The 12,783-nt window shown below is 50.6% G+C and overlaps 1 protein-coding gene across 5 annotated transcripts in view; it reads left to right on the top strand.

Moving 5' to 3' along the window:
* Positions 1 to 12,783, top strand: part of CEP164 (centrosomal protein 164) — a 459,099-nt gene that overhangs the window by 111,694 nt on the left and 334,622 nt on the right. The gene's annotated exons all lie outside the window — the stretch shown is intronic.

Raw genomic sequence — 12,783 nt, 5'->3', positions numbered from 1 at the left:
CCCACAGGTCCCCCACCGTGCTAATCCCAATCATGTCCCATTTCTCAAACCCTTTCGTCTTCCACAAGTTGCCCAGTCGTTCCGAATCATACAGCGGCGTCATACGTGTCAGTCTACCACCCCAGCCCGTGGCCACCGTAGCGTCCCGCCATGCCCGCACAGCACATTTCGTTGGGCCCGTGAGGAGTCGGAAGGGGGCCTTAGAATACAGCGCCCTATTAAAGTTGCCACCGGGCAACAGCAGTTTATCCAAAGCAAAGGCGGGAGCGGGCTCCGGAGAGTATGTCGCATGGTTGATGGCGCTCAGGTGCGAGGCCCAATAGTATCGTCTAATATCCGGCAGCGCAATACCTCCATCGTACCAGGAGAGCGTGAGCTTGGATAAGGCAATGCGGGCACGGCCGTCCCAGATAAGTTGCCGCTGTAAACTCTCGACTTCATGGAAATAGCGAGCTGGAACAGGGTCGAAGAAATTTTGCAGGGCATAGAGGAATCGGGGGAGCGACATCATTTTAAAGAGCGCCGCCCGGCCTAATGGAGATAGGAGCAGATCGCGCCAACGCCGAACATCCTGCTTCAGTCTGCGGAGCGGAGCATACAAGTTCCGCTCATAGCGGACCGAAGAGATCATGGAAACATGGACCCCCAGATACTTAAAGCCGTCAGTCGCTACCAGGATGGGAAATCTGCGGGGGAGAGGCGGCAGAGTACCAGCTATGGCATAGACACAGGACTTGGTCCAATTAATGACAAGTCCAGAGTTCTTACCGAAGGACGTGAGGACGTCGAAAAGAACATTGAGTGACTTCTGAGGGGAAGTGAGATAAAGGAGGATATCATCCGCGTACAAGGAGACACGATCCTCGAGGTCAGGGGACCATCGGATCCCTTTGATAGAGGGTTCCCACCGGAGCCACGCGGCAAGAGGTTCGAGTGCCAAAGCGAATAAAAGCGGAGAAAGGGGACAGCCTTGACGTGTGCCACGGCCCAAGGGGAAGGGGTCTGAGCATCTACCATTCACCGCGACCTGAGCTAGCGGCTGTTCGTAAAGAAGCTTGACCCATGCGATGAAATTGGGGCCAAAGCCAAATTTAGCGAGGGCTGCCCATAGGTAGGGCCATTCAATAGTGTCAAACGCCATCGTGGCGTCAAGGGAAGCGACTACTGCTGGCTCGGCGAGAATAGAAGCTCTCGCGAGGACACTGTGGAGCCTACGCAAATTAAGAGCAGTGTTCCTGTGGGGGATGAAACCGGATTGATCCGGGTGGATCAGGTCACAAATCACAGCAAGCATCCGATTGGCCAGCACCTTAGCGAGGATTTTGGGTTCCGCGTTAAGGAGGGAGATGGGGCGGTACGAGGCACAACGGTCACGAGGTTTGCCATCCTTATAAATGACCACTATGGTAGCGAGGCGCTGCTCAAGGGGGAGGCATCCAGCCTCAACCGCCTCGAGAAACATGTGGCGCAGGTGGGCGGCCATCTTGTCGGGGCAAAGTTTGTAAAGTTCAATGGGGAGTCCATTGGGGCCCATTGCCTTACCCGAACGAAGGGAACGAATTGCAAGGGCGATCTCGTCGACAGTAAAGGGGGCCTCCAGAGCGAGACAGTCCGCATCAGACACAGTAGGCAGAGCAATGTCGCGTAGGAGTAGCCTGGAGTCGGCCTCATCTCGATCACTAACAGGCGTGTAAACCATACGGAAGTGGTCAACAAAGCACTCAACAATCTCACCCGGATCAGAGACAGTCTCACCAGAATCACGAACAATGGAAGGAACAACACGGCTCGCACGCTCAGTCTTATCCAGCCACGCAAGAAGCTTGCTAGCCTTGTCACCCACATCATACAGTCGACCAAGTTGATTAGACCGCATCATTTTAGCAGCATCCGTGACACAGGCTTTATAGTCTGCTTGCTTCAATTCCAATTCGTGCAACAGTGCAGGCGTGTCATTCCCACCCAACTCACTTTCAAGCGCAGTGATTTCGGTTTCAAGAGCCACAACAGCCTCCCTCTTGATCCTACGCTCAGTGGCAATGAGTGACAGGGCGGAACCCCGAATAACCGTCTTGAAGGCCTCCCAGAGAACAGTGGGGGAAGCGACTGAGCCCAGATTCTCAGAAAAGTAGCAATCTATTGCCTTAATCAAGTCTGAGCAGAGCCGGGGATTTCGACAATGCCAGGGAGGGATCGGGGAACTCTGTTACCAGGCAGACCGCCCACAGAAATCGTAATCAGCAGGGGGGAGTGATCCGAGATACCCCGGGGGAGATGCCGAATCTCACGAACAGTGGACAAAGTGGAGGCTAACATAAGAAAATAATCGATACGGGAGAGGCTGCCGTGCGCACCAGAGTGAAAAGTGTATTGTTGGAGTGTGGGATGTAGTGAGCGCCAGACATCCACTAAGCCAAAAGTGTCAGCCATTTCACTGAGCCACATCTGGGACTGTGGCAATACTCTAGGGGGTAGCCGGTCGCAGTCACCGGACATGACAGAATTGAAGTCCCCGCCCAGGACCAACAAGCCGTCTGGCAGCCCAAGGAGAGTCCTGCCTAAATCAGCATAAGTGGTAGCCTGCAGTCCCGGGGGGATATAGACAACAACAAACACGACCTGCTTACCCTCCCACCTCCCCGAAACAGCAGCATACCGCCCACGCTCATCAAGGATAACATCGTCGATAGCAAGAGCAAGGGAAGACTTTACCATAATACCCACACCCCGGGAACCCGAGGTGAAACCCGCATGTGCCACCAGTCGATAACCCCGGCGGTCTAAGGCCTTGCAAGCATTGCCAATCAAGTGGGTCTCCTGAAGGAACACAACATCAGGGGCGTGGCGCCTCAAGAATTGCTGTACAATGCCCCGCTTAATCCTGTCACCCAAACCATTTACGTTCCAAGAAAGAATCCGCATTTCACCCCCCCCCCATTGCGACAAAAACATTCCACACCCACCCCCCAACAGGACCCAATATGAAAAGTCATCGCAAGATACGAAATACCATGAAACACAAAACAGAACAAATTAAACGAAACACAACCCAGTCCCCAAACACCAACCCCAAAACCCAAACCCGTTACAACACCCCCCTCCCTGCACCCCTGCTGACTAAAAAGCCACCCCCAACTGCAGTGTGCCTGTCGCCCCATAAGTCTACACAAAGAACCCCCCGAGGAGGAAGGGAGAAATCACCCGTTACCGCACCGCCACGGGCAGAGTCATTAGGGACTAAATCAATTTACACAGTACGTTGCATAGTCCCAATCGGAACCTCCAGGGCCTCAGTTACTCCTGGGCCGCTGCACCACCTTCCGCACCACCAGGGCCTCCGCTCCCAAAGTCATCTGCTGGCAACGAGTCCAACCAGTCGGCTGCACGTTCAGGTTGATCAAAGAAATAGGCACGCTCCCGATATTCGATCCGGAGCCGGGCCGGAAACAGCATGGCATACTTCAGTCCCCGGTCTCTCAGGCGACGCTTCACTCCAAGGAAACCTGATCTTTGTCGCTGCACTTGGGGAGTGAAATCGGGATATATGGAGACAGAGTTATTGTCATACTTCAGGGGACCATGTTTACGGGCGGCCTGGAGGATAGCATCCCTGTCCCGGTAGTGAAAAAGCCTCGCGATGATAGGCCTCGGCGGGTTCCCCGGCTTCACTTGACCTCCTGGAAAACGATAGGCGCGCTCCACGGCAAAGAACTTACTAAGTCCTGCCGGAGCCAGTTGAGCGACTATAAGTTCCTCGACCAAAAGATCGGTCGCTACAGCACCATCACCTTCCGGCACTCCGACAAGGCGTATGTTGTTCCGCCTGGCCCTGTTGTCATAGTCCTCCATCCGTTTGAGCAGTAAGTCGTGCGATGCACGCAGATTGCCAATTTCGGATTGCGCCTCAGCCATGTCGTTCACCAGGCTCGACGTTTTAAGATCCAGTGCCTTCACCCGCTCATTTGTTTTGGCCAAGTCGGCCCGAATCAGAGTCACATCCACCGCCACCGTGTCTATTTTGGACACTACGGCTTCGAATTGTTGACTCATGTCGGCCTTGAGTCCAGTAATGGCAGCCAAAAGGTCTTGGAGCGACACTTCCGAAGTAGACGATGTGTCCGTTTGAAGTCCTTCAGCACCCATGCATACGGCCCCGGGGGAGCCTCTCGGCTGGGTGTAGCGTTCGATCATGTTCGACTGGATCGATCCCCCCCGGGTCGCAGCCTTCCGGCGTTTTTTGGCCTCCGCTTTCGTTGCCATCTCGCGGTCAGTGGTGGCCGGACGGCCAGGGGGAGTGACGAGAAGGTAGAAAAGTCTCGAAACTCCGACGCGCCACTGAGACAAAGGTGTCGCGGCCTTCTTGCCAGTCCCAAGGAGGATAGTGCAGGCTGAGAGGGCAGCAGGCGAGGCAGAGTGGGAGGAGACAGGAACAAAGGGAAGGAAACCGAAAGTGAAAGAAATACACCTCCGGCGGGCCAGATGCCAGGCAGCCGTTGTTGTTCAATTACAGGTCGGCCACAGTGGGCAGCCGAGTCCCCGGTCGCGCCCGCGGGCAGGCCAGAAAGTTGCAAATGTCAGAAAAATGGTCCCCAGGGTCCGATTTCGACCAGAAAAGGATCAGTAGCATCAGCGATGATGGCGCTGCAAAAGCCCGTCAAAATGACCAGGATAGGTGAAGGATAGATAAAGAAGGACGGCGCGGGTCTCGGGAGCTCTCTGCTCACGCGACCATCTTGGATGCCCGCATAGCTCCTCCTCCCTGTTTTAGGTTATTGATACTCTTCTGAAGTAAAGAGCTGGGACGGGGGCCACAGACTTCATTAGATCCAGACATATTTTGCAGCGTGTAGTGTGTTTTTTGGGGAATTTCACGTACACCATTTTGTGATAACTCTTCTTGTCCTATTCACTGTGAGCTGGGACTCTGACATTACACACATTCATTTAGCGGAATTTGCTGGTGGGCCGTGTGAGTTCTCTTTGCAGGTTGTGGAAATTCAGCAAGTTTATCTATTGCAGTAAAGCTTCCTGGGTAAGACTGTCCATAAAATGACTTGTGAAATCACATTTGTGCACATTGCTTTCCCAGCTTTGCCAAGAAGATGTGATTGTTCAATACTCCAATTCATCAATGCCTTTCCTATGCACTCCCAGAGTAACATTTCAAGTATTCTCCAAGGTTTTCCTCACTCTTAGGTAGTGGACTCCTGTGTCTGGGAAGCAGGCTATGGGGCGGGGAGGGGTTTAGATTTTCACATGTTTCACTACCTCTGCCACAACTAGCAACAGTCACATTTCTGCAATTCATTAATTCTGTTGGATACTTCTAACTGCAGATTCCTCAACTTGTGAATATTTCCTAGGTGCCAGACTGGATCTATACATTTTTCAGCAGTACTCTTGTGCGCCGGTAGGTTGCCTCGTGAAGCTCAGCGTCAACATTGTTCTGCTCCAGGAATGATGAGTGTAGCTGCATATAAGCCCCACCCATGTTTGCTGATGGCTGTTCCTTTCGAGCCTTAAATTTGGATCCGGAACTCTTCGGTCTTTCGGAAAACAATCTTATTGAAGAGTTACCAGTGTGTGAGGGAAAATGTTATCTCCTAATATGATGGCTCATACCTTATAGGCACTGTTGCAAATAGAGGTCTGTTACGGACACTCACAAGGTATGCTTATGGTATCTGGGGTCAGGACATGACTCCAGGGCTTGTGATAACTATGCCCAGATGAGCCTAAAGGCCATACTCGACCGGGAGGCCAGTACGTACCTTGCCAAACACTTGAAGACTACAGCGACCGGTCGAAGTCAGAATGAACGTCCATTTCCTGCTCCCTAAGTCGTTTCTGTAGCAGATCATCATTGTGGTCCAAATCTTCGGGTTTTTACAATAAAAAGTAGAAGTCAGAGCAGACATTGGCTCCTTTCTGCCACTCTTGGACTCCAGAGTGGGCACAAGGTCATCAACGTGCCTCCCGATCTGTTTGGTCTCCACACACCCCAAATTCCAGGGTCCGCTTGTGATATTGCAGAAAGTAGAGGCTTTAAGAGAGGTCATGCTGTGCATTTTCTGCACTCACAGGCTCTCTGCTGCACTTTCGGGTCTCAAACTACAGGGGACTCCATTCTGGCTTCCACCAGGGAACAGTCTGTGCCCCTTGAAACCTAATCCGATTCAGAACCATCTTTTGTGCCGACTTCGATTCTGGCAGCATCCCTTTGCATTGATGCTTATGCCAGAGGAGGATGTTCAGCCCAGTGTGCTATTCTACTTGGTGTACAATCCAATGCGACCTCCACCAAGAAGCTGCCTGGTTCTGACCAGCACGCAGCAGACAGGAAATTCTTCAGATTCTGCTATTACCATGTGATAGGGCACAAATCTTTTTGTTACTAACTTAGACAGTGACAAAAACAGGTAGGAGCACTTCAAGATACCAGTGATCTGATTACTTCTTTAGACACTGGCTTTGTGTCTCGTTCTGGTCCTGCCTCAGAGGTAAGTTCCTTGTTCGCAGTTGTTATGCTTGGGTGGCAGAAGTTCTAGACTTATAGCCACCTGCTATTGAGCTGAAGAATATTCTGTTAACTGAGGTACTTCAACCAGGTCAGGCCCCTACTGAGCCTCTGTCAACATTGAATGTGGCCCTCCTGGATACCCTTTTGAACACTTGGTTGAAACCACATTCATGTCTGTTGGGTAATGGGCTGGCCGTTTGACAACATCGTCCTGCACCTGGCGCCCTAGCCTTTGTTACACAACATCTAATGCCAGAGAGCTTGGCGGTACAGGCGTTCACAAACAAAGTATATCTGTACTCTTTTCCTTCCACTCTACCTGATTGCAAAGTTAAAAGAATAGAGACATTTGGAAAATTCTGGGGTGCTCCTGCTCTCGTGCATTTTGGGATACAGGTGAGCAATTTTACCAGCTGTTCCGGACAACTTTTGGGCATCCCTTACATAGGCTATTCAAGACATGCGTTATGTTTTGAAATTTGTGATAGTCTGTGATGTGGGCACAATCAACTACATAAGTCCAACGATGGGCATCTATGTGTCACTTTGGCGCAATGCCTGGATAAATTCTACAGACTTTTCTGGGAATGTCCAGGCATTCATAATGGACATGCTGTTTGACAGCTGTCACCTTTTTAGCGCAATAGTGGTCCTGGTCCTTGAATGGTTTAAAGAGAACATAGCCACAAAGTTTTCCATTGGTCTCTACTCTCCCACAAGACAATTCAACTAGCAATTTCGTACTCTCCATGGCTATGGTTGGGGTTTCCCATTTAGTCAACCACCTTTACCGCCCCCAACAGGTCTTTTAGCCCTTTCAGGGCCACGGCTGAGGTTCTCAGACACCTCCCGAGACAGCAGAGACTGTGTGTATCCTGTTCTTTGGAGGCACACAGCCACCTTGTCTGAGTCTGGGTCCAGTGTTTCCTCTAAAGGGGTAACAGGCCATCAGCTCGGACAAGTGGTCCTCCAAATTGTCTTGCCATGCTACGCCCTCCCATTGCTTTCTACCCAGCCGCACCTTTCACCAGAATTGGGGTGGCTGACAGAAGACAACTTGTTTGTCCTGCAGCAGAAAGTGCTGGCGCTTTTGGAGACAGGGGCCGTAGAGAGGTTTCTGGCCTCAAAAGTGGGAACTGCTACTTCCTTGTGCTGACAAAGGACAATGGCATTTGTCCTATTTTGGATCTTCACCCTCCTAATGCTTTTGTTTGAAAGGACAAATTCAAAATCTTCACACTAGCTGAGGTCCTGTCTACCCTAAACCCTGGAGAATTGAGGGTGGTGTTGGAATTGCAGGACGCTTATTTCTGAATCCCTGTGTTGCAAGCCCACAGTCATTAGCTATGGTTCACGGTGGGCCAGAAGGATGTTTTAGTTCAAAGTGGTCCCTTTTGGACTCACTAGTGCCCCTCAGGTGTTCATGAAAGTAATGGCTGTAGTCGCAGCACACGTTCAGGGGATGTGGTTACCAGTCGTCTCCTACCCCGAAAACTGGCTGTTGAAGGAGAGCTTGCCCCAGACAATTGTCAACCACTTCCAGACGATAATAAACCTTGCAGCATCCTTGGGCAAATCTATAAATGTGGCGGATTCACATCTGACTCCTTCACAGAAGCTCCTCTTCATTGAAGCTAAATTGGATACTGTATAGTTCTGTGCCTTTTCCATGGAGCAGACAGTCCAGGACATTCAGGCTATTAACCTGATATCTAAGTCTTAGTCCTGGATTTAAGTTCTGATGGCTCTGAGGCTCCCGGGATTGTTGGCCTCCTACATCCTGCTGGTCAAAGATAACCGGTGACCTATGTGGGCTCTGCAGTGGGACCTCAAATGGCGGACCACTGCCGTTTGAGACTGCAGCAAGCACGGCGGGTGGTTTCTTCGGCCCCGTCTCAGAAGGCTCTGCCTCTGGAAGTGGCCAAATCGTCAAGGAACTTTTTCTGGTAGCAAACCATCTGGCAGGATCTTTAAATGGCAGGAAAGACCAGCTCAGCTGCTGACATTAACACCTTGAATGCTACAGCTAATCCTCCTGGATGCTGACCTCTCTTAATTCCCATTGTTCATGACGAGCTCAGCTCGTCATGAGCACACGACCAGTGTACTGCATGACGAGCTGAGCTTGTCATGAGCAGGGAAGGGGTTAAGTGGATCACAAATGGCAGTTGTTTTCAGAAATGGCATTGGGCATCTTCTTACCACCGCTGAGTGCAATGTCCGCATGAAATTGTTTCCGAAGCAGCTCTCTCACGGAGAATCCTTCCATCTATAGTATGCTGGGGACTGCTGTAATAAGCTTTTGCGTCACTACCATGAGTTTGTTATGTTATGTTATAACGTTTTATTGAGCGCGAACAGCTGCCCCAGCAACGAGGCGTCCCGGCGCTAAACTATAACAAAACCAAAAATGGGGAGATGGAACGGAGAGGGCAATAAGAGATTAGGATGGGGAGAAAAGGAATGTTTTGATCGCTTTGCGGAAGGCGAGTAGATTAGTTATGGAGCGAATATGAAATGGAAGGGAGTTCGAGAGCCTTGCCCCCAGGACTCTGAAAGAGCGACCGCCCATTCTTCTTAGCCTTATACGTGGGGTAACAACCAAGTTTTGACCCAAGGAGCGTAGGGTCCGCTGAGGGGTGTAAGGCTCTAGGAGTGGACGCAAGAGACCAGGACAGTCAGTCTTAAGAATTTTGAAGACCGTAGTGAGGGCTTTAAACTGGACTCGGGCTTCCATGCGTAGCCAGTGTAGTTTCTGGATGGTGTTTCTTGCGGAACACCTTCGAGGGAGGCCTACAACTGCCCTGGCGGCAGAGTTTTGAATACGTTGAAGCCGCGCCATCTCAGCTTTATTAAGGCCGAGGAAAAGGACATTGGCGTAGTCCAGTCGAGCCAGGATGGTGGATTGGACTATCAGTTGACGCGTATGGCGATCAAAAAAGCCAAGAATAGGATGAAGGTTCCTCAACAGGCCCACACAGGTGGCAGCCAGTTTCTTAGTGTGGGTCTGGAAGGTAAGGGATGCATCCACCCAGACACCAAGGTTTTTTACCACGGTTTTGGGGGGGGGGGGTCGGGCCCAGTGCGGACGGCCACCAGTGATCAGTCCAGTATTCAGGGTTTTTGCCCAAAAGCGACACCTCTGTTTTCCCAGCGTTCAGCTGGAGGCAGTTGTGTGACATCCAGCGAGCAACTGCCTCTAACCCGTTCTTAAATCTCGCCGCTGAGATCGAGGGGCCCTCAGTCAGGGAGATGACGAGCTGGGTGTCGTCGGCGTACAACACTAGTGTCAGGTCCCATTCTTTTGCTATTTCGGCGAGAGGCTGGACATAAAGATTGAATAGGGACGGGCTGAGCGCCGATCCCTGGGGGACGCCTTGCTCTATGGGGTGAGGCTCTGATGTAAACGGGGGGGCAGAGATCCGGAAAGATCTGTCTGTTAGGAATGATCGGAACCACTCTAGTGCAAGGTCTTTAATACCTATGTCTTCGAGACGTTTTAATAAGATGGAGTGGGAGACCGTATCAAAGGCTGCGCTGAGATAGAGTAAAATCAGCGCAGCACTTTGACCGGCGTCCAGAATGTTCCGTAAGTTTTCAATGGTGGTCAGCAAGGCGGATTCGGTGCTGAATCCTGGCCTGAAGCCATTTTGTGATGGGTCTAGAATTTGGTGTTGCGTCATGTAATTGGCTAGAACCTTGTTCACATGGGCTTCTGCCAGTTTGGAGACCCATGGAAGCAATGAAATTGGTCTGAAGTTTCCTGGTTGTGATGGGTCCAGGTTAGGTTTTTTTATGATTGGAGAGACCCATGCCTGCTTCCAACACGTGGGGACCACTGCTGAGGAGAATGATAGGTTAAGTAGGGTAGTCAAAGAAGGGAGGAAGAACTCGAGAGATTCTAGGAATTTTGCGGGTCTCATGGCGTCTGTGGGCGAGCCGGATTTAACTTTGGTGCACAGTTTGGCGAGTTCGTTAGATGTTAAACTGGGGATGAGAGACAGACTGGGACTGTCTGACGAGGGCTCACGTGGTTTGAAGGTATCCGGGAGGATCTGAGGGAAGGAGGTGTAGATTTTCTTTACCTTTTCCGTGAAGAAGGTGGCAAGTTCCTCACATTGTTGTGCGGAGGTTATGCCCGAGGTAGGACTAGGACTATCTTTAAGTTTTTGAACAAGTTCAAAAATAGTTTTTGAAGGATTCTTACTGGAGCTAATTGCTTCCGCATAGAAGGAAGCACGGGTGGTGCGCACCGCCTTGTGGTATAACCTCAATTTTAGCAGGTAGGCAGCTTTATCGGTGTCCTTGTAGTCTCTCCTCCACTGGCGTTCAGCCCTTTTGCAGTCTTTCCACATGGTTAAAAGATTTTCGTTATACCATGGGTTAGATGGCGTATTGCGGGTTTTAGTCCATTTTGCTGGTATTAGGGAGTCTAGTCCTAGGTTAATCCAGTTTTGAAAGGCCGCGTAGGCGGAGTTAATATCTCCGTCTGAGAGGTTAGGGTGGAGGTTACCTAGTTTGCTGGTAAGGTCACTAGGTGCCAGTTTATGCCACGGCCTCTTATATCGGGAACTGGAGGTGTTATTCACAATCGAGTCTCTGGTCTTCAGGGTGAATTTAATAAGGGAGTGGTCAGTCCACCCCATGGGTTTAGGGGGGGCAGCCGAGGCATCTGGAAGATTGGAGAACACAGGGTCCAGTAAATGGTCGGCCGAGTGAGTGGAAGTTTGAATGAGTGGGATTAGCTGAAGGGCCGTGAGGTCCGCCTGAAGGTTCTTAATGATATGGTCGGTCAGGGAGTCGAAATGTAAGTTAAGGTCTCCCAGGATGGTAAAATTGGGAGAGGATATCACTAGAGTGTGAGCGACATCTAAGAGTTCCTCAATGAACCTGGCAGTGGGGCCAGGGGGCCGGTAGATATCTAGTCCGGAGAGGGTGAAATGGGGACTGGTGGAGATTTTAAATCTTGCACTTTCACAGCCCCAAATGGCTTCCTTTTCAAAAGTGCAGTTGTAAGACGATTTGTAGACAACAGCTACCCCCCCCCCCCACCCCCCCCCCCCTAGAGTCTCTATTGATGGTTTTTATAGAGAAACCCTCGGGCAGTGAGAGATTTAGGATGCTGTTTTGGTCATCGTGAAGCCAGGTTTCACAGATAAACATAATGTCAGGATGTTCCTCTGTTATGAGGGTGAACACCTCGGCGTGGTGTTTCACAAGAGATCTGACATTAAGTTGGAGAATGGAAAGGGAGTATTGCTTATAGGCAGTGGTATTGTGGCTAACTAGCCCGGGTGAAGGTATCCGAAAACAACATGACTTGCAGTACAGACCTGTTTGTCCTAGGCAGCCTTCAAGTTTGTTGCATCTTGAGTCTGGTTCAGAAGCAAGATCTCAAATGACCAGGCCCAAGTCATCCTAGTGGTATCTGACAGGGCCAAAAGAGTGTGGAATATGGATCTCCTCGGCATGAGCATCTGTCCTTCGTTCAAGATGGTGCTTCAGGAGGATCTTCTGTTGCAGCAACAGGACGTGGTACTACACTCGAGCCTGCATAATTTGCATCTCCATACTTGGAGTTTGAGCTGCAGCAGCTGACTTCCTTCAGCCCCATACCCCTCTCTCCTCTCTCCTCACCCTGAGGTTGTTGAAGCCATTTTGGCAGTGAGGCCTCCTTCCACAAAACCAGTGTACACTAGTCATTCGCACACATTTGTAGATTAGTGTGGTACCTGAGAAATTGGCCCATTACATGTGAAGGGCTTGTCCTGGACATGTGTTAGATTACCTGGGCATGGTACACGTGTTCATGAAGCACTACTGCCTCCAACGTCCAGTCATCTGAAAGGGGCATTTTGCTCCCTCTGTCATGCAGGAGATTTTGATCTGAGCCTGTTCACAGACCCACCATGAGAGAGATGCTATGATACCTATTCACAAGGTGAGGAATCTGTGGTTAGAAATATTCATCAGAATAACAACTTAACTTGGGTATTGATCTTTCAGGTGGATACTTTATCTAACCGCAGGTTCCTCGTCAACCCTCCGACCTGCTTGTTATGCGAACTGGATTCTTTTTCCATCTAAACAGATGCCAGGTTAGAGATCTGCACACTGGTCATGTCAAACTGCTGATGGGTTCTCTGTCTGTGGGGTTCAGACAGACTAGCAAGCAACTAGCTGAATGATATTGGTGCGAAAGAGCACAAAGCTATTTACCTGCGGGCAGGAGTTCTGCTTGAAAAGTTACTGAACCCAGTCTG

This window comes from Lissotriton vulgaris, chromosome 2_1, assembly GCF_964263255.1.
Source record: "Lissotriton vulgaris chromosome 2_1, aLisVul1.2, whole genome shotgun sequence".
In the NCBI taxonomy this organism is placed as follows: domain Eukaryota; kingdom Metazoa; phylum Chordata; class Amphibia; order Caudata; family Salamandridae; genus Lissotriton; species Lissotriton vulgaris.
The sequence above is the reverse complement of the archived record's forward strand: the minus strand, read 5'-3'. Positions and strand labels throughout refer to the sequence as shown.